This window comes from Rhea pennata, unplaced genomic scaffold (assembly GCF_028389875.1).
Source record: "Rhea pennata isolate bPtePen1 unplaced genomic scaffold, bPtePen1.pri scaffold_47, whole genome shotgun sequence".
Taxonomy (NCBI): domain Eukaryota; kingdom Metazoa; phylum Chordata; class Aves; order Rheiformes; family Rheidae; genus Rhea; species Rhea pennata.
In genome coordinates, this window is record NW_026907686.1 from 506,529 (window position 1) to 531,668 (window position 25,140).

General features: G+C 49.5%; 1 pseudogene; it reads left to right on the plus strand.

Moving 5' to 3' along the window:
- LOC134154871 (DNA polymerase epsilon catalytic subunit A-like) overlaps nucleotides 1-24,481 on the plus strand; it is a 266,177-nt pseudogene extending 241,696 nt beyond the window's left edge.
- The last annotated feature ends 659 nt before the right edge of the window (nucleotides 24,482-25,140 follow it).

Here is a 25,140-nt window from a genome sequence, read left to right on the forward strand (position 1 = left end):
ACTCTTGGCCTCGCTGAGGCACTCCTCAGGTGCAGATAATCCCTCCAGCTCCAGAATCCGTTGTTTTGGATCCTCACCATCTGTAGCAGCCTCCCCTGCCTGGTACCTTTTCCTGGGAGACACACACCAAGTACCTGAGCCTGGCACAAGAACACATGGCCCTGGGAGAGGGAACATGCTGCCATTCAGTTACTGTGTGTGAACGCGCAGTGTGGGAGCACAGAGCTGTGTGCTTGTGGGGCAAATGAAGGTCTCAAGGGAAAGGCACCAGAACATGGAGGGTGCAGGAGAGAAGAGCCTAGGGTGTTCGCTGTGTTGCATGGACACACTGGGGAAGCTGCATGAGGGGCCATCATCCCAGACCAGCCCCACACAGGTCTGTGTATCCCGGCAGAGGGGAAAATCCCAGTCTTGCATGGCCTCTCTTTTGCACCAGATCCCAGCAAATCCTGGAGTACAGCTGTTTTCTCACCACCACATGGGGCACAGCCCAGAATGTGCAAGGGCTGAGTGGTCAGACCGCCTCCACCCCTAGAGTCTGAGGGATTGTTTAAGAGTCATTTAATAATACTCCAGCCCTTTCCACATCCGAGGTCCCTGGTGCCTGCTCCAGCTGAACTCTGGCATTCCTCACCCCTTCCTTGCTTGCATGGACAAGGTTGCAATGTTCCCCCAGGCAGCCTGTGCCCCTTCTACTCTGTGTGCACTTCCACCCAAGCAGCCGTAGCTCTGGTGCTGCTGCCAGGATGGAAGTGGAGGATCTCCCACAGCGGTTCCTTGAGGAGCTCCCCAGGGAAACGTTCTGCCCAGCCCCACAGTCCCATCATGATAGAGGAGATCTGCCTTCTCTCAACCCACCCTCAAAGTGCCAGCCGCACCTAAGCCTGCTCCCGAATGTCTCCAGCACAACCCTCGAGGGAGTTGGAGCTGCCTTGGGCAATCTAGCACAGCAGCAGTGGTGCCCAGAGCAGAGGATGAACAAGGCAGTTGAGGTGAAGACTCCTGCCCTTGGTTGCACAGCTGGGACATTGGATGGCTGACGACTTTGTGGCTGGCCAGGCTCCAGGTGTGGGGTGGATCTTTGCTTGAGGTTAGGAGCATCAGAATTTTCATGGGCTTCAGTGCAGCCCTGATCATGCTGAAGGGAAGTGGGCAGACCCAGGCACGCACAGCTGCAAAGGCTGAGGGTGGAAAAGGCAGTGTGGGGCTGGTGAAGGCCCTCTCTCTCCTCCCTATGGGGAAGAGAGTCCCCAGGAGATGCCGAACTCTGCTTTGGCCAGCGGAAGGGGAGCACGGGGCAGGGTGGAAGAGGCAGATGGAACTTCTCGAGATGCAAGAAGGAGTTTTCCGACACCTAAGGGTGAGCCAGGGATCTTTGGCTCTTTCCCCTGAGGCTCTCCCAGTTGGACTTACCTTTCCCCGGCAGCTGTGCTGGAGCAGAGGGTGAGGAGCAAGAATTCATGGAATTGCAGAGTAGTTCTGGTGGGAAGAGACCTCTGGAGGTCTCCAGTCTAAGATCCTGGGCAACATAGAGCTGGTTGGAGGCCTCCAGTCTTGTCTGGCCATCGCCAGATTGTGCTTGACCCTCATTACTTGCTCTGCTCCTCTTGTCTGGGCACTTCAGGATGGCCCCCTCCCATCAGTGCGTCACTGCCATGTCTACCTTACCAGAACCCTTGGCTCCCCTCTCTGCTTCCCACGTGGAGCAGCCCTTCTGTGGGGCCATGGGCCATGCTGGTCGGGGCAGGAAGCAGACCTAGCTGGACAGGGATCACCGCTGCTGATATTATTGGCTGCTGTGTGTGCTCTTGCACAGTGCTCAGAATGGCCCCAAGGTGTCTGCAATGGCAGGAGATGTGTTTGGGTGGGCACCAGCTCCAGCCTGTGTTGTTTCACTGAAGGTGCAGGAATCACCCTCAGAGACCCTTCCCGGGGTCTCCTGAGTCTCTACTGCCTCTCCGGGGATTGCAGAGTCCTCCTTTGGCCGTATGTACTGGGAGTTAATGCTTAACCTTCCGTTTCTCCACCATGGACTGTCCCTCACTTTGTGAGGCTCCACTCAGTGCCCACCCCCAGGCACATGTTGTCCCTGGAGATCCTCTGAGCTCTCCTGGGACTCAGATTCCCCTCCAGAAGGGTGAGTATCTATCTTTCATCAGCACTGCCATCTGTGCGATAGACCTGGGCAGGCAATTCAGAGCCCATTCCCCATCTCCACTGGCACTGGTCACCAAGTAATGAGCTCTGAGTGCAGCCCTCAGTCCCCAACAGATCACCCAGAGACACTGAGTTTTCTCTCCCAGATCCCATGCAGTTCACAAGCAGAACACCAAATCCTTGGTTCTGCAAGCCCTTGGGGGTATTTTTGACTGCAGCTTGTGAAGGAAGGCCAGACTTCAGGCACATCATATGGGATATCCTCTTTTATTATGGAAATTATTATTATTATGGAGGTCAGGTCTGGCATAAGGGTGCCCATTGCCTCATCCTGCCTGTACTTCCAGAACACATGAACTTAGAAACACAACCCAACCCCACCACATTATGAGAACTTCTGTGCCATAGTAACAGAATGGAGCAGAGAAGTCCAGCATAGGAATGAGGAGAACAACTCCAAAAAGGGAAATTCCTGCTGATGGGAAGGGATATGACTCCAGTAAAGCTGTAGCCCCCACTCAAAGCTGCAGCAAGGACAGTCCTGCTGTGGCAGTGGTGTGATGATACTGTCAAGCTCAGGATCTGTTCTCACAAGCTGCTGCCTGACTCCCATCCAACCTAGTCCCCCTCCACTTGTAGTGTTGGAGAGCTGGAGAGGCAAGGGACCAGCTGATGGTGACAGCTGCTTGCACCCTTGCAGAAGTGGGCTGTAAGATCACACCCTGACTGTGGCCAGGGGAGCGGAGCTCTCCTAATGGACATGGGACCCATGGTCTCACCCTGTCTGTACTCATCTGCACCTGACTCTGTGCCCCTGAGCTCCCTTGGGGTCAGCGCCAAAAGAGACTTTGGAAGAGGAGAATCTCCTCATTGCACTGCAGGCATCCAAGGGAGTTCAGACGAGCAGGCTCTGAGGTTCTCCCATCTCTGATGGTGAAGGGGGAAGCCCGGCTCCCTGCTTCAACACAGTCTGTGAGTTATATTCAAATGAGAGAGAAATGTCACAAATAAAAACTTTTTTCTTTCTTTTCACAAGAAAGTATCAGTGAGAAGTAAGGAAAAAAAATGAATCACACAGGTCCTTGATGCCAGATGACATGGGACTGATGAGAGGATGCATATGGAATGGTTATTGGTGCTGCCATTGGAGCCATTGAACCAGTTTCCTCAGTGCATCCTTGAGCTCCTTGTTCCTCATGCTGTAGATGAGGGAGTTCACTGCTGGAGGCATCACTGAGTTCAGAACAGCCACCACCAGAGCTGGAGCTGGGGAGGAGATGGAGGGGGGCTTCATGTAAGCAAAAAATGCAGTGCTGACAAATAGGGAGATCACAGCCAGGTGCGGGAGGCACATGGAAAAGGCTTTGTGCCAGCCCTGCTCAGAGGGGATCCTCAGCACAGCAGTGAAAATCTGCACGTAGGACAGCATGATGAAAATAAAAAACCCAAAAAACAAGCAGGCACTAACCACAATAAGCCCAGCTTCCCTGAGGTAGGAGTGTGAGCAGGAGAGCTTGAGGATGTGGGGAATCTTGCAGAAGAACTGGTCCATCTGTTGCCTTGGCACAATGGTATTGAAAATGTGTTGGCAGTTTGCAGCACAGAATAGAGAAGAGCAGTGACCCAGGCAGCTGCTGCCATTTTGACACAAGCTCTGCTGCTCATGAGGGTCCCAAAGCACAGTGGTCTGCAGATGGCAACATAGCGATCGTAGGCCATGACTGTAAGAAGACAATACTCTCCTCTTAACAAGAAGACAAGTAGAAAGACTTGTGCAGCAGATCCCCAGTAAGAAATGGCCTTGATGTCCCACAGGGAATTGGCGATGGATTTGGGGATAGTGGTGGAGACACTGACAAGGTTGAGGAGGGAGAGGTTGAGGAGGAAAGAGTACATAGGGGTGTGGAGGCGGTAGTTGCAGGCCATAGCCTGGAACCTCTGTCCCCTCTCCTCTGTCCTTGGAGTGGCGAGCTGCTGAGGCTCCTGAGCCTGACGTCTCTTTGCCCATCCTGAGGGCATGCTCCTGATGGACTTCCATAAGCACTGTTGGTTGCTTGTCTCCAAGTGCCTAGTCCAGGAAGTGTGTGCAGGGCTGTTCTCACAGCCCCAGGCAGTGCAGTGCCATGAGGATCCCGTCAGGCCTGTTCTTCCAGCACTTCCTCAAACAACATGCTTGGGAGGAACAGGAAGGGCTAGGTCCCATCTGTGCCCCTCCAGCTGGCTGCACGTAACACCCTGAGTGCTTATGAGAGTCCATCAGGAGCATGCCCTCAGGTGCTGATGGTCATGGAAGAAATGGCCTTTCCAGAGAAGTGGCAAATGTACCTATAGTTAGAGATGTTTAGTGCTGAAACTCCTGACCCAAATCTCCCTCTTTTGATTCATTTCTACTTTCTTTCTCCACTTCTCCCACAGAAATTCATTTTACTCTGTGCAGTATGTCAGGAGTCCACACCACAAGTAAAGGAGGCCGAATCCAGCCCTGTGGCTCAGGGCTTGGGATCTTTGGCACCTCAGCAGGGTCACCGCCACTTGGCTTTTCCAGACTTGTGCTGTGAGCTCTCACGCACATACTTACTCTTTCCCTCAGATGCCCAGATTTTTGGCCTGGCATTTCCTTAGACTCAGTTCTTTCTTCACAGTTCTGCTCTATTATGCGAGGGAAAGAATAGAGACATGGTAGACTGAGGTGTGGCCCTAGGAAACATGGCTGAAGAGCACAGAAGGCGTCAAGTAGTTCATAGTCACCCTTGTCGATGTTGTACACATACAACATCGTATGGAGAAAGAGAAAGGGAATAACTGCACATCATCAAGTGAGTTCCTCCTGCTGGGAATGGGGAACATCCCCCTCACTCCAGATATCACCCTTCTGCTCTTGCTAACTATCTGCTTGGTGACCGTGGTTGGGAACAGCCTCGTTGTTGTGCTGGTGGTGGCAGACCAGCATCTGCATGTAATGGACCAGCATCCATGTAATTCTTCTTGGGCAAGCTGTCCTTTGGCAATCAGGCAATCAACCTGCTGCAGCTCCACCATCCTGCCCCAGCTGTTGGCCAACTTCCAGACTGGGGACAGGACTATCTCTGCTCAGGGTATATGACTCAGCTCTATTTTCTCATTGGTTTTGCAGCTAGTGAGTGTTTCCTGCTGGCAGCCATGTCCTATGACCGGTACTGGGCCATATGCCAGCCCCTGCTCTATGCAAGCCTCATAACCTGGAAGGTTTGTCTCCTGATGGCAGCTGGGTCCGGGCCAGGAATTTGGTGTTTTCTATTATAGCCACTGTCTTCTTATCAAGGTTAAAGTTCTGTGGCCCTGCTGCAACTGACAACTTCTCTGGTTTTACTCCTTTCCTGGAGCTCGCCTGCAGTGACACCAGTGTAGTTAAAATAGTAACTTTCATCCTGACTCTCCTGGATTCAGTCTTCCCCTTCCTGATCACGCTGGCCTCCTACGTGTCCATCATAATTGCCATCCTGAGGATCTCCTCCAGCATGGGCACGCAGAAGGCCTTCTCCACCTGCTCCTCGAACCTCACTGTTGTCACTGTTTTCTATGGCTCCCTCATCATTGTCCACATGCTGCCCAGAACCCCCAGACTCAGACAGCTCAACAAGGTGTTCTCCTTCTTCTACATCATCCTCACCACCCTGGTCAATCTCCTCACCTACAGTCTGCAGAGCAAGGAGCTCAGGAAGGCCCTGAGGAAAGCACTCAGGAAAGATTTGGGTGGTACCTAGAGGTCATGCCAGTTGAAATGGTCACAGACAACTTCCAACTTGTACAAAGCAAAGCGCTGCCTACTGCAGGACCTCTTTGGAAGTGTGCGGCCTTGAGATTGCCTGTGAAGTGCTAATGGGAGGAAAGGGAAAGCTCTGTGGAAAGAAATGCTCTTATTTTAGAAAAAGAAAGGTAAAAAGGTCATGTGTTAACTTTCTTTTGATAATAAAGAGCATGGTGGTCCTACACGAATCAACTGTTGAGAAGTTTTCTTTCTCGGAGAATCTGGAAGGAATAAATTTGGGATGACATACAAATTCCTTCCAAGCGAATGCCTGGGGGGGATCCATTCTGCTTTTGGACCCTGAGCTGGAAGACATCTCCCTCAGCATTGCATATCTCTAGATTATAAGCTAACATGTGAGCAGGCAGGGAATGTTCCACTTCTCTGGACTTCTAAGGAAAAATGAGCCCTTTCTGCTTGGAGGCTTAGGTTGGTTAAATGCAATATGTGACGCGACAGAATGGATGCGATAGAATGTGAAGCGATAGAATGTTTGTGACGCAATAGAATGTGAGGCGATAGAATGTGACGTAATAGAATGTGCCGTGATAGAATGTGACTCGATAGAATGTTTGTAATGCGATAGAATGTGACACAATAGCATGTTGTGCGATAGAATGTTTGTGAAGCGATAGAATTTGAGGTGATAGAATGTGACACGATAGAATGTTTGTGATGCAATAAAATGTTACACGATAGAATGTGACGCGATAGAATGTTTGTGATGCGATAGAATGTGACGCGATAGAATGTGACGCGTAGAATGTTTGTGATGCGATAGAATGTTTGTGACGCGATAGAATTTGACGCGATAGAATGTTTGTGACGTGATAGAATGTTTGTGACTCGATTAAATGTGACGCAATACAATGTTTGTGACACCATAGAATGTGATGCAATAGAATGTAATGCGATAGAAAGACTGTGAAGCGATAAAAAATTTGTGACTCGATAGGATGTGACGTGATAGAATAGCTGTGAAGTGATAGAATGTTTGTGACGCGATAGAATATTTGTGACATGATAGAATGTGACATGGTACAATGTTTGTGATGGCATAGAATATGACGCAGTAGAATGTGATGCAATAGAATGTGTGTGACGCCGTAGAATGTGACGTGATAGAGTGTTTGTTACGCAATAGAATGTGACACCATAGAATGTTTGTGACGCCATAGAATGTGACGCGATAGAATGTCATGTGATAGAATGTTTCTGATGCGATAGAATGTTATACGATAGAATGTTTGTGACGCGATAGAATGTGAAGCGATAGAATGTTTGTGATGCAATAGAATGTGAAGCGATAGAATGTTTGTGATGCGATAGATTGTGACGCGATAGAATGTGACGCGATAGAATGTGACAGGATAGAATGTTTCTGATGCGATATAATGTTTGCGACGCTATAGAATGTGACACAATAGAATGTTTCTGATGCTATGGAATGTGATGTGATAGAATGTTTTTGACGCAATAGAATGTTTTTGACGTGATAGAATGTGGCGCAATAGAATGTTTCTGACACGATAGAATGTTTGTGACGCGATAGAATGTGACGCAATAGAATGTGATGCGATAGAAAGGCTGTGAAGCGATAGAATATTTGTGACTCGATAGAATGTGATGCAATAGAATGTGATGCGATAGAAAGTCTGTGGAGCGATAAAATGTTTGTGACGTGACAGAATGTGACGTGATAGAATGTGATGCGATAGAATGTTTGTGACGCGATAGAATGTGACGCGACAGAATGTGATGCGATAGGATGGCTGTGACGCGATAGAGTGTGACATGAGAGAGTGTGGCGCCAGTGAGCTTGCTCCCGTTTGGTGCTTCCCTATCTTCTCCAGGGCCATCCCACTTGCTGTCTTCCAAGCAGAGCCCAGTGTATGGAAGCACTACCTTCGGAAATGACTGAAGAGCCCCTCACTGCAGGACTTCAGCATGCGGGCGGTGAGTTGAACGCCCCTATGGAGCAGCACAGCCTTTGATTCTCCAGCACTAGGCTGCAGCTCCTCCCTCGGGAGGCACTATGTTGGCAGCAGTTACTTGTTGTCACAAAGTGAAGTGCTGTGGAGAGTGCTGCAAGCAAGGAGAAATGCTGGTCCCTGCATCACCCAGCAGAGCCCAGAGCAGCACCTTTCTCCTCCATCTCCTTCACTGTCTACTATTGTGCGTCTTGCCCAGATTCTGGACTGGGACTACTATATTGAGAGACTAGGCAGCACCATCCAGAAAATAATCACTCTTGCTGCAGCACTGCAGCAGGTATGGATGTGGGAAAGGACAGGAGGGCTGCAGGTCCGTGGTGATGGGAGGAAAGGCAGAGGGCATTGGCTTTGGGGACTGCTTATGTGTGATTTGACAACATTCCTCAGGTAAAGAACCTTGTCCCATGGGACTGGCATTCCGACTGGCTGCGCAAGAAACTCCTAGAGAAGAATGATGTGTACAAACAAAAGAAAATTAATGAGCTCTTCACTTCTGAAAGCAAGAGACAGGTAATAAGAGTGAGAGAAAGGAGTTGGCTGTACTGATGGCCATCTCTTGCTGATACTGTGGCCTCAGCACCCAAAACATCCTGCTGTCATTTCTCTCAAGTCCTTGCTAACCAGCACTGGGGGGGAACACCCAGCTCCCAGACTGGAGACATAGAGGATTTGAACCAACCCTTCAGCCGCTGGTTCCAGTTGCAAATAAATGGAAGCGGGTCCCTACGGCAGAGGAAAGCCAGCAGAGGTCCCAGTATCTGGAACTGTCGCAGTCCTGGCGAGAGATCCTGGGCCCACCTGCTGCCATGGGCACTACTAAGGTAAGTGAAGTAGACTGGGCAGGAGGAATGCAGGAAACATCCTAGGAGTATGATCAGCTGCCTAGCTAGCTAGGGAACAGGGCGTAGCAAGCTGCATGTTTACTGAAACCCTCTGCGCTTCTATGACTGAAAACTACAAAGGGAAATGTTACCGGGAGAGTCCCACTAGCAGAGAAAGTCAGGCCAATGGCAACTTCACAGCTATGCCAGTAACATGATCAGGATCTGAAGGTGGAAGGGCTTGGCTTTATAGTGCTTGATCCTCATGTATAGGAGATGCATGCTAATTTCTATGGTTCCTGTACATGTACTCTCTCTCTGATTAGGAAGAACAACTGGTCTGGCTGTGCTACCACAATAAGAAATGGGAGCTGCAGGCTCGGCAGTGCCAGGAGCATCGGAAGAAGTGGCGCCTGGAGGATGGTGGAGTGATGACAGGCGGAGGCATAATCCGTGATACCCTCTCCAAAGGACTGAGCAGCTACGTGTACAGGACGGCACGCAGCATCCTGGACTTGCTCTGGCAGACTGTGCAGGTACCAGGCAGCAAGACAGGCCCACTCTTAACCCCTCACAGAGGCCAGTTCAGTGCCCTGTGCCTCATGTTTGCAATACCTGTAGTCGAACCTTGAACTTCAGGGACAGCTAACCTCAATCCTACTTTAGTTTTACCTCCTTGACTGCATAGCCTCAGGCTCAGAGAAGCTTTATAAGGAAATGAGGTTCTCAAATGATTGTGCTTGATTGCAAATCTGGGACTTCTGTGTAGACCCTGTGTGGGGTAAGCTCAGTTGAGGAGCTGGGCAACTGTGCCTTGAATCCCAGATTTAGTCAATGCGAGCATGAAGAAGTTGGTGCTACAATCCAAGCATTTTCTTAATTTCTTGTTATGCTTGGTTGCCTCTGCTATCTGAGACCCAGCCTCTTGTTGTGACACTTCTCATCTTCCAGAAAAGTCTTGTTTGGTTTAAGGTCACGTGCAGCCTTTGACTCTGTGTGTAACCATGAACTGGAGATGGGACACCTAATCCAGCATGTCCAAATGCTTTGGCTAAAGTCAGACAATGGCATGAATTTGTTAGCTAATGCTAGCCCAAAGCTAAGAGATGTGTTTGAACCTTTACCAGGTGTCCTCTTCCCTTCAGAAGCACAACGCAACATGCTGCCTGCAGATCAGTCAGAGCTGTCTTCATTCATGCTCTGACGCTTCCTCTGACAGGACGATTTTTTTCACTGTACCTGTAGGACAATAGGAGGATGTGGAGCTGCCAGAGCTGAGAACAATGAATCTTTGGGTCTACTACTGTCTTTGTGGTCACCAATTGCTCCTTATTTGGAGAACAAAGACATAGGTAGTAGAGCCTTTGAAGATCCCAGAAGTGCTCCATGGCCCGTATGTAAGAGCTAAGAATGGGTTGCATCTCTCCAGCAAAGCTAACTTAAATCACCCTGTCCTGCAGATTGCTGAGAGCAGCCAGCCTGGCTTGTTGAGGCTGTGGGCAGTGATCAGAAGTGACCTGCACTGTATCAGGCTGAGCATCCCAAGAGTGTTCTATGTCAATCAGCGCATTGCAAAACCAGAGGAGGGAGCTGTCTACAGGAAGGCGGGGGTCATGTTTTTGACCCTGCTGCTTCTACAAGGAAAAACAGCTGATTGAATTCATATAAGTTGCTCTAGCCACTGCGGGCAGACATTATGGGCAGTTTGCCTCACAAGACCTCCCTGTCCAACCCTGCTAATGCACCTTAATGCAGTCCCTTTTGCCTGCTGCTAATCTCAGCCTGACCAGAAAGCAGGTTGACAGTTACTGCAATGTGGACAAAGCATAAATCCCGCTAACTGCCTTAGGAATGACCTGCACCGGCAGGTGGATTGCTTCCTGAGTCAGCATGTTTCTGGAAACATAAGGCTGGCTCAAAGTACAGCTCCTCGCTGCCCTTTAAGATTCCCCTGCTGTTGGGATGAGCACAGCCTGAAGTAAGGTGCCCTGCTAAGTGTATCTGTTTTCCTGGCAGGTGAATTGGATCTTGCCCCACTCAAACTTGGTTTACAATCTCTATGACTACTCAGTCCCTGAAGACATGTACCAAGAGCACATCAATGAAATCAATGCAGCCCCATCTGCTCCAGACGTTGAGGGAGTGTATGAGACTCAGGGAACCCTTCCAGGTGCTCGTTTTCCTTCCTCATCCTTTAAGGAGTGCTGAGTGGTAGCTGACTGGTCTGTGTACCAATGGCACAGGTAGAGGCACGGGAGCTCAAAATGAAACAAGTTAGTAAGACGCTAAAATGAAAGACCCTCTCGAGTAGCTTTCTCAGAAATATGCCCAGTTTTATATGAGCAAAGATACTTGTTTGGTTTACAACCCCTTAGGAGAAAGAGGTTTAGATTTATTTGAAATTAGGAGACTCTGGGAAAAGATGGCACTTGAACAGGAAGAGTGAGTTTCCTCTAAACCAAACCAGAACCATCTTGCTAGCAGTTGAACTGCAAAGGTATGGGAGTTCTTTAGAGTAAAGATGGGGAAAACCCCAGCATGTGGCATGTACATAGGCCAGGGTGCAGTGATAAAACCTCTTTATTCCAGAAAGAAGGATAGGATACCACTTTTTAAAGCTCAGAAACAGCAAAGAAGAACCTAAACTGTATTCAGTAGTAGACGTATGAAAGCAATGAGACCAAGATTAAATGTACTAGTGCTTCTAAAGCTGTAAGTCTGAAATGAAGATGGGCAGCTGGAATGCCTGCTTTTAATGAAGATGTTGATTCATTAAGCAGCTCAAAGCTTGGTGTCTTGAGGATTATCTGAGTGTCCCTGTCACTACAGGTGCCGTTACTATTCCGAGCCCTGATCCAGCTGGGTTGCGTGTGCATGGTCAGCAGGCAGCTTGTCAGACACCTCACAGGGCGAGAGGCTGACACTTTTGACATTGAACACCTGGAAATGCGCTCGCTGGCTCAGTTTACTTAGCTGGAGCCAGGTAAAGGCACCCTAGGAGAAGGTTTGTCAGTGTACCCAGGACCAAATAGCTTGAAGATACTACTGATGCTGCATGTTTGCTCTGTGTCTCTAGGAATTATTCACCACATCTACCTCTACCAGAGCTCCCAGGGCAGCAAAGCGCTCTTTGGCCTTTTCATCCCCTCTCAGCACAAAGCTGCAGTGTTTGTGTTGGACACGATAAGAGTAGGGCTTAAAGGCTTGGGAGGGAACGCAAGGGGATCAGGCAGCAGTTTGGAGCTGAGCAGTTTCTTTGCACAGACACAGATCTCTACTGCTGTGCAGCAGGGATTCTCGGATTTTGAAGTGTACCAAGCAGGTCTGTTCCTCAACTATCACGTGAAGCATTGTGAAGTGTAGAGGAAAGAGCTTCCTTGAAATTTGCAGCCTGCAGCCTGTCTCTTTTGAACCCTGTTGCCTCTGATCAGGTTTGCATTTGGTACAGGTACGCAGCAAGCAGATGCCAAACCTCACCATCATGTATTCATCAGAGTGCAGTGCTGTGCTGGAAAAAGTGGGCGAAGAACTACTGCCTCCAGACAAGCACGCCTTTGAAGTGCATGCTGAGACCAACCTCAAGACAGTCTACAGAGCCACTCAGCGGCTCCTGCAGGGCTGCAAGGTATGAGCTGAAGGCATGAGGAAGGTCCCCACTGAGACCTTGTCAGCGCAGGTACCTGGGAGGAGGAAAACATTGCATGGAAGGCATTGGTCCAACAGTTCAAACAGCCTCTAAGCATAGCTCTCTGCACACAGCTAGTGCTCCAAAGTTCAAGGGTAAAAATGGATGTTGCCTGAGGGCTCTGGCTTGCCTGGGTGAGCTTACATAGCGCAATGCAAGCAGCGAGGCTAGATCATACCCCCAAACCCCAGCTCTCAACTGTGGAGCTGGTTATTCAGTGGGAGGTGCTTCAGGAGACTCCGAGTACACTGTCTCTACTATGTAGAGGACCAGGGACCACTACAGGAATGGGGCATGTGAGCACTCATTCACACAGCTGGTTTCCTGCTGAGCAGAGGTGCCGGCTGAAGGGATGTACCAGGGCATGTCCTCTCCTCCTTTGTGTCGGATGAGCGCCGGGGCCCCACACTTCTTGCTGTGCAGTCTAACTGGGACCTGAAATGACTGGCAAGTGGGATTCCCATCATCGAGGAGTTTCCTTTGGTCCCTGTCCGAGTAACAGATGCCATCAGCTATTCAGTCCTGGACTGGCAGCGTCGTGCAGCCCGCCACATGATCCACCACTAGCTCAACTTGGACACATGCCTATCCCAGGCTTTTGAGGTGGGCAGGTGCGTGTGGTGGCCACAGTCCCCTAGAGAGGTTACTTTGTTCGTGCTTGGGTGGGAAAGGGAGACTGCAGGAGCCTGAGGTCAAGATGAGGCCAGAAGCTGTCACCTTCTGTGCTTTTGCCCGTGTTGGGACAAGCAAATATGATGCTGGCACAGTTCTTCTGTTGATGTGTTTACCCCGATGACTGTACCTCTTTCCTTTCCTCAGATATTACCACATCCCCATTGGGAATCTCCCTGATGACATGTCTACCTTTGGTTCTGACCTGTTTTTCTCCCGCCCCCTCTGTCGCCACAACCATTTGGTGTGGCTCTCACCGACAGCCCACCCAGAGCTGGGGGGTAAAGAGGCTGATGACAACCGTTTAGTTATGGAGTTTGACGAGAGAGCCTCAGTGGAGATAAACAACCCTGGCTGCTACTCCACAGGTAGGATAGCACTGAGTGGGGGCAGAGCCAAGTGCTCTTTCATGAGCTCGGGAGAAGGATGGATGCAGTGGCAGAAGAGTATCTGAGCAGTTCTGCAGTTGCTGACAGCTTCAGAAGTTGAGCAATGATGATCTGGACAGGATATACGCAGTTTGCATCTCCTGGGGATAGAAGGTCCTGTATGCAATAGAAAAAATGCACGTAGGCATTTAAATACAGATTATTTCCTAGTTTGTGGCCTCTCATAGCAGCATTCAGAAGATCACTTCTGGTGGTCCCTAGGATGAATCTTTCTGTGATGCAAAACAAGCTGACTGATAGTTCTTCTGAGCACCTCTGCTGCAGTTTCCAGAAAAAGCTGGTGGCCCCTGGAGGGGAAGTAGATCCAAGTTTTGTTGGAAGGTGCTCTACTGTTTAGCTGTGCAGTGAATGGGGCCATGCATACATAGCATCACATCCACAGAGGGGAGAGGTCTGGCCATGTGCCAAAAGTGTCCTTTAAAGCCTGTAATACAAGGTGTGTGGCAGTCTGGAGAGCAGCACAGTTTCCCATGCTGCTGCAGTACTATATAGGCTTTCACCATTTCCTGATATGAATATCTTGATGTTGCACTTGGTGGATGCAGCAACACCTGTAAAGAGCTCTTACAGCTTGTGGAAAGTCCTGGCAACTGGGTGCATTCATCATACCTGGAGAGGGGATTGTGTCCTTGCTGTTTCTCTGCCCTGCTTGCCCGTTGACAGGTTGTGTTTGTTCACAGTGTGTCTGGAGCTGGATATTCAGAGCTTGGCTGTAAACACAGTGTTACAGTCCCATCACATCAATGACATGGAAGAAGTTTCCAGCGTGAGTATCAGTTTTGATGTGATCCAGCAGGCATCTCTAGAAGACATGGTGACAGCGAACCAAGGTGCCAACATTCCAGCCAGCTATGATGAGAGTGCCCTGTGCTCCAACCCTTTCAGGAATGTCTGTAAGGGTCAGCATGAGATGGAGCATCTATTCCATCCTGCCTGATGCGCTCAGGGTCCTGCCTCTCCTTCCCAGCTGACTGGCTGGCTTTAGCCTCTCCAGATTCTTACTAGCATGTGGTTTGTGGGGTGCCTTGAAGCACAACAGGCAGCTGGCTTGGCAGAGGGAAGGAGGCGAAGCCCAGCTTTGTCTGTTGACATCCTCCCTTTTAGGCTTGCGGATCAGCTCTATCTAGTGGCTCAGCCAGCATATGTGAGGAGCTGCCTTTGAAGAGTTTGCCCTTTCCTGTTTCTCTTCTCTTCACCTCCACAAGGTCACGGAGGCACATATTTGCCCTGTGGCTTATGTGCTGAGAGCTAATGCATCTGGCTTTGGCAGAGTTCTCACTTGCTCTAGTGTTATCTGAAAACATGTCAGTGTGTGAAAGGAGGAAGGGCTCATGTGCCTGGTGTGATGCTCATCTCTGCTCCGTGGCAGGATTCTGAAGAGCATGGTGGTTGTAATAAATTGTAACTATTTGTTCATTGTTTAGAAGGAGGTTTTACAACAATCAGGGTTGAGACATGGTGTCAGACAAATAAATTATGGTAAGCACAAAAGCTTATATGACCCCTTGTGGAACTAGTGTCGGGGCCCTAGCTATCTTACAGGACTATGAAGAGCTGAAGTAAGCAACAAGCTGCTCAGAGGTTTTGAAGGTAAAAGGACAAAGAAAAGATAAGCAGGCGCCTGTAACTTTCTCACAGAACAGCATCCCAAAAAGGGAGTCAACACAACAGATAAGCAAACCCCTGTGATCACTCACAAGGAGACAAACCAAAATAAAGAGACAAAAGAAGACCACGGCCTTCCTCTCCACGACCACCAGAGAGCTTCAGACGACCAGCCCAGCAACTCACACATGCGCGGGACGCACCGGGAGATTACAACGCAGACTATAAGGGGGGACTGTGTGTGAGGGAGGCGCGCGCCGTTGGCAGAGCTGAGACTCCCCGGCCGCCCAGCGCTGTTTTGCTTGTGGCTGCTTACTTAATTAAATAAATTGTTCACATGATTTAACAAACTCTCTGTATGAATTAACCTTCGAGAGAGTAACTTATGACAAATTTGGTGCCGTGACTCGGATGAAGGCAATGGACTGAAAAGCTCTTCGGAAGGGGAGGCGCCCCGCCAAGTTCGGCGGCCTCTGTCGAGAGCGATTTTCACTCAAGCCCTTCACCGACGAACCCTAAATTAGCCACAAGCAAAAGAAGCTGGCAACCCCAAGTAATCTTTGTGCACGAAGACCGAATGAAGACTCAGGATTGAGTAAGTATAGGCCGGTGATCCATTCGGTTGGGGTTGGGTATCCCGGAGTACACGTGAGAGACGTCCAGTAAGGACGAAGCGAGTGCGGACCCCTCGGTAGTGCGGTTCCCATATCCCGCGAGGGACTGGGCCACGAAAAGGGGGAAGCGGTGTGTGTGTGTGTGTGAAGGTACTCTGGAAGATGGGACAGAAGAAAAGTAAGCCTTCTGGTCCCATGGGTGGGGGAGTTTGTAGTGGAGGCTTACCTCCCATTCCCCTGGATAGCCCACTAGGATTGATGATTAAATATTGGAATGATTCCCCTTCTAGGCGGGGAAAAAGTAAAGTTAAGATGATATATTATTGTATTGAAGTCTGGGGCAACAAACCTATAAAAGGAGAAAGTGTTTTCTGGCCCCCTTTTGGTTCATTTGAGGACTGGATATGCCAGGCCCTAAATAGTTACGTAAATTCAAAGGAGCCCTTCAGCTTAGAAGAGAGCAAGTATGCACACCTCTGGATAAATCCAGAGGCGAGAACCCTTTTATACCCATTAAAAGAAAAAGGAGGGCGGGGGAAGAAAGAAGCGAGAATTAGAGATCCCATTATCGTCACCCCCTTATATACTCCCTCCTATACCTACGGCCCCTTCTCTTCCCAGGCCGACTGAACTTCTGTCCTCGGGGGAGTCGGATGGCGAGGCTAACCCTAGTCCCCAGAGACCAGTAAATAGGAGTCAGACTAGAGCACAGGGGTTAAGTCTCGAAGGAGGATTATATCCACTGCGGGAAATAGCTATGGAAGGACCCCAACCGGGGACGGGATATGTAGCCATCCCCATTAATTCCGGGGACGTGAGAGATTTTAAGAAGGAAATGGGAAACCTACTAGAAGACCCACTGGGAGTGGCAGAGCAGGTGGACCAGTTTCTAGGACCAAATATTTACACTTGGGAGGAGCTACAGTCCATCCTGGGAATCCTGTTCACAATTGAGGAAAGAGGGATGATTAGGCGAGCTGGCATGCGAATCTGGGACCAACAACACCAGCAAGGTCCGGCAGCAGATGTTAAGTGGCCGATGCAGTCGCCTAATTGGAATAACCAGGACCCAATCCATCGCGGTCATATGCAAGACTTAAGAACCATTATCATTTAGGGGATAAGGGAATCAGTCCCAAGGGGACAGAATATTAATAAGGCTTTTAATGAACAGCAAAGGCGGGATGAGACCCCGACAGAATGGTTAGAAAAGCTGCGAAAAAGCTTGCAGTTGTATAGTGGCTTAGATCCAGGGACTCCTGTGGGAGGGGCCTTACTTAAAACTCAGTTTGTGGCCAAATCCTGGACGGACATTAGGAAAAAGTTAGAGAAAATAGAGGACTGGCAAGATAAGGGTTTAGATGAACTCCTGAGAGAGGCACAGAAGGTGTATGTTAGGAGAGAGGACGAAAAAGAGAAGAAACAAGTACGAATGAATGGTGAAATTAAAAAACAGTTAACAAAACTTATGCTAGAAACTAAGGCGTCCTGGGTAAAATGCTTACCGCTTGCTTTATTAAACATACGATCGCAGCCCCGAACTGATGTGGGGCTTTCGCCTTTCGAAATGCTTTATGGTATGCCATATGATTTAGAGATGCCTCTTGACCACCCCAATTTGCAAGATACTCAATTACAGCCCTACCTAACACAGTTAATGAGCCGACATAGAGAGTTACAGAAAAGAGGCCTAGTGGTGCAGCGACCCCCATTAGATATAGCCATACACCAAGTACAGCCCGGAGATAAAGTCCTAATCAAAACATGGAAAGAGACTTCATTAGCACCTCGGTGGGAAGGGCCCTACGTTGTTTTGCTTACTACAGAAACAGCTGTTCGGACTGCAGAAAAAAGGTGGACTCATGCCAGCCGTGTGAAAGGACCGATCCTGGGAGAAGAGTGGAGGGCGGTTGCAGGCTCTACCGACTTAAAATTAACGCTTAAACGGACTCGATAAGTATTATTTCCCCTGTCCATGTACCGTAACGAGAGAAGGGGCCCCACTCCTAGACAAAGGCTCTCTAACAGATTCCCCTGAAGAACACTACTGCTGCCGAGAAGAACCAATACCTTGTAGTTCGCTGCAACAGAACTGACAAGCGAGGCAGAGGAGTGCAGACGGTGGGGAGGTTAAGAGGCCAGGTAAAACATAACATTAGGAGAAATGGGCCCCGACTATCTCTTGCGGTACACGGGAATTAGCGTTATTATCATGGTCAGCTGTGGTATTCTACAACCACACCACCCCCATCGACCTTTTCGGTGGAGTTTAATTAGATATGAAGATCAACAGATTATACAGCAAGTAACGACAGCAGGTGCCCCTAGTTTCCGCACTACACCGTGTAACCTAACTACAGGAACAATGTGTTTCAACCGACCAGGACTTTACTTCTGTCCGAGCTCAAACCCAGGAAGGGGGTATTGTAATTATCCAAATGAATACTATTGTGCATATTGGGGCTGTGAAACCATTGCTACAGACTGGAATCATGGGGCAGGTCACGACAAGTTCTTAGAAGTGGGCTATGGACCGCTAGGATGTAGTCGTCGAGCAGATCCCCGCCAAGGATGGCGAGGACAAAATTTGGGATACACAGGACATTATAGGAACGAGGAGATTTGCAAGGTTCTGTATCTAAATGTAACCAAGCCGGAAGATATCAGCTGGTTACTAGGGAAAATGTGGGGCGTTAGATTCTATTCACACGGACCTGATAGGGGAGGCCTCATACTGATAAAAAAAGAGGAGGCCAAGATTTCCCAACCAGTCGGACCAAATAGCATACTGTCAAAGGGAATCCTAGAGGCCCAACCTACAAAAACCCTTGGGCCAGACCTATCTACAACACCTCCCAATAGCGCACTAGAATCATTCCCTACAGATATAGTCCCCACCATTGCAGGGGAACATAGAATCACATCTGGGAACAGCATATGGAAAGTCATAGATGCTAGTTATTGAGTGTTGAATCAAACAAATCCAAATATAACCAGACGCTGCTGGTTATGTATTAACATAAGACCCCCATATTATGAGGCCATCGGAGATTTAGGCGATCCCGTCTATTCAAACGAAAGTAACCCCTCACAATGCCACTGGGGACAAGAAATCGGGGTAACACTAACCCAGGTATCTGGAAGCGGTAGGTGCGTGGGTACCGTCCCCAGAGGAAAGGGCAGTCTTTGTAACATCATAGAGGATAGCGACCAGTCACACCAATGGTTAATTCCGGCCAACAACACAAGGTGGGCATGCTCATCATTAGGAGTCACTCCATGCTTATCATTAAAACTCTTCAATTCGTCTCATGATTTTTGTGTACAGGTAATAATTATACCAAGGATTCTATACCACTCTGAGGAATATATTTACAGTCACCACACTGTAGCAGATTACCATCTCGAAAAGAGGGAACCAGTCACAACTGTAACCCTGGCCACATTAATGGTTTTAGGGGTTGCAGGAGCTGGTACTGGAGTTGCCTCGCTAGTAAAACAAAGCCAAGAGTTCACCTCTCTGCGTATCGCAGTTGACGAAGATTTGGCCAGGATCGAGCAATCCATTTCGGCGTTAGAAAAATCAGTTAGATCCCTCTCAGAGGTAGTACTACAAAATCGTAGGGGATTACATTTGGTCTTTTTACAACAAGGAGGGCTTTGTGCCACCCTGTGAGAGGAATGTTGTGTATATGCTGATCACACTGGAGTGGTAAGAGATACCATGATGAAACTCCAAGAGGGTCTAGAAAAACGAAAAAGAGAAAATGAGGCTCGACAGAACTGGTATGCATCCTGGTTTAATCATTCACCTTGGCTCACCACCTTGTTGTCAACCATAGCAGGGCCTTTACTACTGTTAATAATAACATTAACTTTCAGACCATGTATTTTTAATAAAATAATGGCAATTGTAAAAAGCCGCCTAGAAGCTGTACACCTAATGCTGGTACGTGCTAACTATGAATCACTTGAATTAGACGATGATGCGGACGCATTAGCATTGAGTCGCCGGGCGCTCCAGGAATTCAATGAACAAAATAAGTAACCAAAAAGAAAAAGGAGGGATTGTAATAAATTGTAACTATTTGTTCATTGTTTAGAAGGAGGTTTTACAACAATCAGGGTTGAGACATGGTGTCAGACAAATAAATTATGGTAAGCACAAAAGCTTATAGACCCCTTGTGGAACTAGTGTCGGGGCCCTAGCTATCTTACAGGACTATGAAGAGCTGAAGTAAGCAACAAGCTGCTCAGAGGTTTTGAAGGTAAAAGGACAAAGAAAAGATAAGCAGGCGCCTGTAACTTTCTCACAGAACAGCATCCCAAAAAGGGAGTCAACACAACAGATAAGCAAACCCCTGTGATCACTCACAAGGAGACAAACCAAAATAAAGAGACAAAAGAAGACCACGGCCTTCCTCTCCACGACCACCAGAGAGCTTCAGACGACCCCCCCCCCAGCAACTCACACATGCGCGGGACGCACTGGGAGATTACAACGCAGACTATAAGGGGGGACTGTGTGTGAGGGAGGCGCGCGCCGTTGGCGGAGCTGAGACTCCCCGGCCGCCCAGCGCTGTTTTGCTTGTGGCTGCTTACTTAATTAAATAAATTGTTCACATGATTTAACAAACTCTCTGTATGAATTAACCTTCGAGAGAGTAACTTATGACAGTGGTGAGCTGGGTGAAGGAGATCACACAGTATCCCAACATCTATGCAGCCAACCAGGTGATTCGCTTTTACCACTGGCTCCGCTCTCCTTCCTCACTGCTTTATGACCGAGCTTTGCATCGCCCTCTGCACAACATGATGAAGAAGCTTTTCCTACAGTAAGTGAAAATGGAGCTTGCCATGCCCTGTGTGTGGAGCAGACAGATGTAGCCATGGGTGTGACTCTACTGGCACCCATAGCTGGGTCTTTTTGAGCCCCTGTGGCACAACCTCTGGAAAGGCCCAGTAACTTCCGGATGCATAGCTGGTCCAACTTTTGTTGGAGTGCCTGCCATACTGTGGTTGGAGCTCCCTTAGATGGCAAGACCAACGCATTTGACTTCTGGTTGTGCTGGAGCAGTATATCCTTGTATGTTGTGTTGTGGTTTGCTGTTCCCTGTTTAATGGCAGCTAAACAGCAGCAGTTCCTCCAGCCTACTGCCTCCAGCTCCTGTGTTCTGCTTGTAGGTTAGTGGCCGAGTTCAAGCATCTTGGCTCTTCAGTGGTTTATGCCAACTTCAACCAGATCATCTTGTGCACCAAGAAACAGCAAATTGAGGATGCCATCAGCTACATGGAGTGTATCATCAACAGGTGGGGCACACTTGGCTGCCAAAGGATACACTCAGCAAGCCAGGCCTGGAGAAAATCTTCTGGAGGCTGAGCTAAGACATGGCTCAAGGTGTGGAAGGAGGATGCTGATTGTTTGCCTCTTCTTGGTCCTCAGCACTGCATTTCTTGCAAAGTTAGCTCTGGAAGAAAGGGGACAAGGTCAACTGGTTCTTGTGCCATCATGCCCAGAGTAGGGATCTGTCCCTTAACTGTGCTGTATGGGGCAATATTCCAAAAATATCGGTACAATTCAATCTAAAGAGACCTTTAGGAGAATGTGAGCAGTTGCGCTCTGCCCAGTCTCTTATACTCTGGCAGCTCTCAGCATCCCAGCTATGATGTGTAGGCTCCTAAGAGAGGCATCTTGACACAAGAGGTAGTTGAAGCTTGGGTATGATTCCTCTGCAGCCCTTAGTTCTGCTAATGACTGCTCTGCAGCCTTTTGTACTGAGTCCATTCGCTGAAGCATGGTTGGATGTGAGAAGTGAACTGCTCTCTTGCTAACATCACCTGCTCCTCATTGCCTCCCATGGAGAAGGTTATTAGCTAGGGAAGATGCCAACATTGTGTGTGACTGCAGTCTCTTCCCTCCAGCATCCACTCAAAGGAGATCTTTCTGACTATTTCCTTCTGCCGCTGCTGGGAATTCCTGATCTGGATGGATCCAGCAAATTACGGAGGTATCAAGGGAAGAGTGCATTCTAGCATCCACTCTGGGGAGGTAAGAGATGGGAAGTGCTCAGCTCCAGAGACAGGGGTGCAGTGGGTTGAGTTGAGCAGGGAGCTATTGGTTTGGATATAGGGAATTGCTATGATATCACCAACCGAAAGCCTGGGCATGGCTTGTGCTCCATTCCAGCAGGACACTAGCAAGAGTCAAGTATTGGATGAGGACAGTGAGGAAGAAGAGGAGAATAAGGAAGAAGAGGAGGAGGATGGAGAAGCAAATGTGGAGGACTTGCTAGAGAATAGTTGGAACATTGTGCAGTTTCTCCCCCAGGCTGCTTCCTGTCAGAACTGCTTCCTCATGATTGTGTCAGGTGAGTGCAGTCTGCTGCTCACCTGGTCCTACTTTGAATGTTACCTCTGGTGACTAGAGCTATCCCCACCCTGCTGCTGCCCAAGCCATATCCACAGCATTCCCCACAGCTTCTTGAAGCTCTGTGTGCTACTGAGAAGGTTCTGATGTTGATCCAAAGAACCCCTTAGAGTCAAAGACTGCACTGTGCTAGATGTGGTACAGAAGGGACCACCTCCATGTCTGTAAATATCATTGTTTGGGTGGTTTCAGCACCAGTGTGAACTCTCAGAGAGGGGAAAAATGTCATTAGTTCCTGATTAGTCATTGGTGCCCCAGGAGGGTCAACAAGCACAGTAGCACTTGTGCCACTCTCCCATCGTGGACTGCATCTGGAGCTTTTCTTATGTGTCTCTGCAGCCTACATTGTGGCTGTGTACCACAGCATGAAGGAGGAGCTGCAGCACAATGCCCCTGGGAGCGCTCCCATCAAGAGGAGAGCCACGAGCCAGGTGTCCTGGGAGGCATTGGGAGAGACAGGAGCCATGCCTGGTGAGTACGGTTAGCCACAGTTAGCCATGGGAGAGCTGTGAGCAGCACTGCTGAGCCAGTCCTGCAGCAGGAAGAGAGCTGCCCACCTTGCTGCCCCCACATGCTTCCATATGGCTCAAGAGCTCTCTCTGCTCCTCCTCTCCAGGCATGATCACTTTCTCACAGGATTACGTGGCCAACGAGCTCACGCAGAGCTTCTTCACCGTCACTCAGAAGATCCAGAAGAAGATGGCCGGTTTCTGTAATGCCACTGAGCCCTCAGACATGTTACCAGTGCTACCTGGCTCCTACTTGCCACTCAACAACCCAGCTCTAGAGTTCATCAAATATGTCTACAAGGTTAGTGGGGTGGGCCATGTTTTGGGGTTTGTTTTTGTTTGTTTTTTGTTTTTTTGTAAATAATCTGTTAGAATTCTACAATCAATTTGTAGATGGGGGAGATGCGAGAGTCCCCGTGAGGACTGTCTTCTCTGCTGGTGGCCTTACCTAACACTTTCTCCTGTAGGTGTTGTCCCTGGATGCCAGTATAACTAACCAAGTAAACAAACTATGCTGGAACCTGCTGCACCTCATTGAGGTGGGTGAGTTCTCAGAAGAAGCCCAGTTTCAGGACCCTTGCCACTCCTACGTGCTCCCTGAAGTCATCTGCAGGAAGTGGAATTTTTGCAGGGACTTGGATGTGTGCAAGGACCCTGTCCTCTCACAGGTACAACCTTCCTTTCCCAGGAAATCCCTTTTGCCCTGGCTGCATGCATGAAGTCCCTTTTGGGGACACCAGAAGCCCTAGCATGGTTGTGCTCTCAGCCTGTCATTCACTCACATGTTGTCTGTCTTTCTCTCTCTCTCTCAATCCTTTTGCTTTGAATGTCTGCTTGGTTCCATGACAATGGTAAACCTCCCTTCAGGGTTATTTTCTGCTCATCCCCTTTCCTAGCTGCCTGTGACAGTTTGAGGTGTGCTGGTGCTTTGGCTGATGCTTTATCCCCTCCCGAAATTGGTTATGGCTTCCTGGCACTTGGGGCTCTCAGAATGCTCTTGTTAGGCTGCGAGGGCTGAGGCTGCACCATGCTTTCTCTTGGGAAGAGTCACACTTGTGTTCATCTTCCTTCTCTCTGCCCCTCGGATGGGTCAGTGCTGCCCAGTTGTGCATGCTCCAACTGCCAGGCCCAGTATGACTCGGATTCCATTGAAATGGCACTGGTGGAAGCGCTGCAGAAGAAGCTAATGTCCTTCCTGCTGCAGGACCTGGTGAGTGCTGGGCTGCCGCGCTGCAGGAGCCTGCCCTTGATGTGGCAGGCTGCAGCAGGAGGGCTGAGGCTGCTCTCTGCTCCTTGGAACCAGAGCAACCCAACTTTACCTCTGTGACTGATGTGATGCAGTGGGGATATGATGAGGAGAGTTTGGCTCGAGCACTCTCCACTTCTTCTCAGCACATAGCTGCAGCCTTTTGCTGGCTGGCTGAGGCTTGACCCATTGACCTTGTATCCGTGGTGTGTCCCCAGAGAGCCCTGTCAAAGGACTGAGCTGCTCAGCCTTGTCTGCTATCCCAGCTAAAACCCCTTTGCCTCTAGATGTGCAAGAAGTGTCATGGTGTGAAGGAGACACCTATGCCTGTGTACTGCAATTGTGCTGGATATTTTGCCCTCACCATTTCTTCCCAGGTATGTGTGCATCTTGCCATCAGGTCCAGCCTCCTGGCAGCAGCTCCTCTGTAACAGCCAGTGAAAAACCCAGTGATAACTTGTCTCTTTCAGCCCATCTGGCACAAGTTCATCTTTGTGTGCTTTCTGGACGTTTAGTCATTGCTTTGTGCCCAAGCCAGCCAGTCCTGCCTGAGCAGCTTGCAGAGCTTCTCTTGGCCTGCACACCTGTGGATAGCATGGCTGCAGGGTGGCAATGCTGGATCCCAGGGATTTCTACGTCTGCGTGAGATGGGTAATGCTTGGCTGCTGAAGGAAGTGGGTGGCAGAGCTCTGCCTGTGCTTTCTGCCAACCGTGAAGGCCTGCCCTGTGTGGGCGAGGTAGCCGTGAGGTGCAAACCTCAGGCCAGGGAGGCTGGCTCTCCTGAGACTGCCCTGCTGGGGTGCTCTGCTTGCCTGTGCAGAGCAGCATGGCAAGGGCTGTTTGCAGGTGGCTGCCGCGGCTCCAATGTGTCACTGAGGACCTGACGCTGTCCTCATCCCATCCCTGCCTTTGGGATGCTTTCAGCTTTCCTGAGCTGTGCAAAGCCCAGATTAGCAGGTTCTGCTGGCACTCACAGAGAGCAGGGTGCTGGTGCTTGCCCTGGCATGACTCCCCACCCACCACCTCCACCCCCTCCCATGCCACAAAGCAGATGTGCTGGAGCCTATGCTCTCCAGAAGCTGCATGGGACCAGGTAACGGAGGGGCCATGCCCGCAAGCCGGGGGAGATACAGCAGAGATGCTGGGCATGTGTTACTGTACAGGGCAAGGCAAG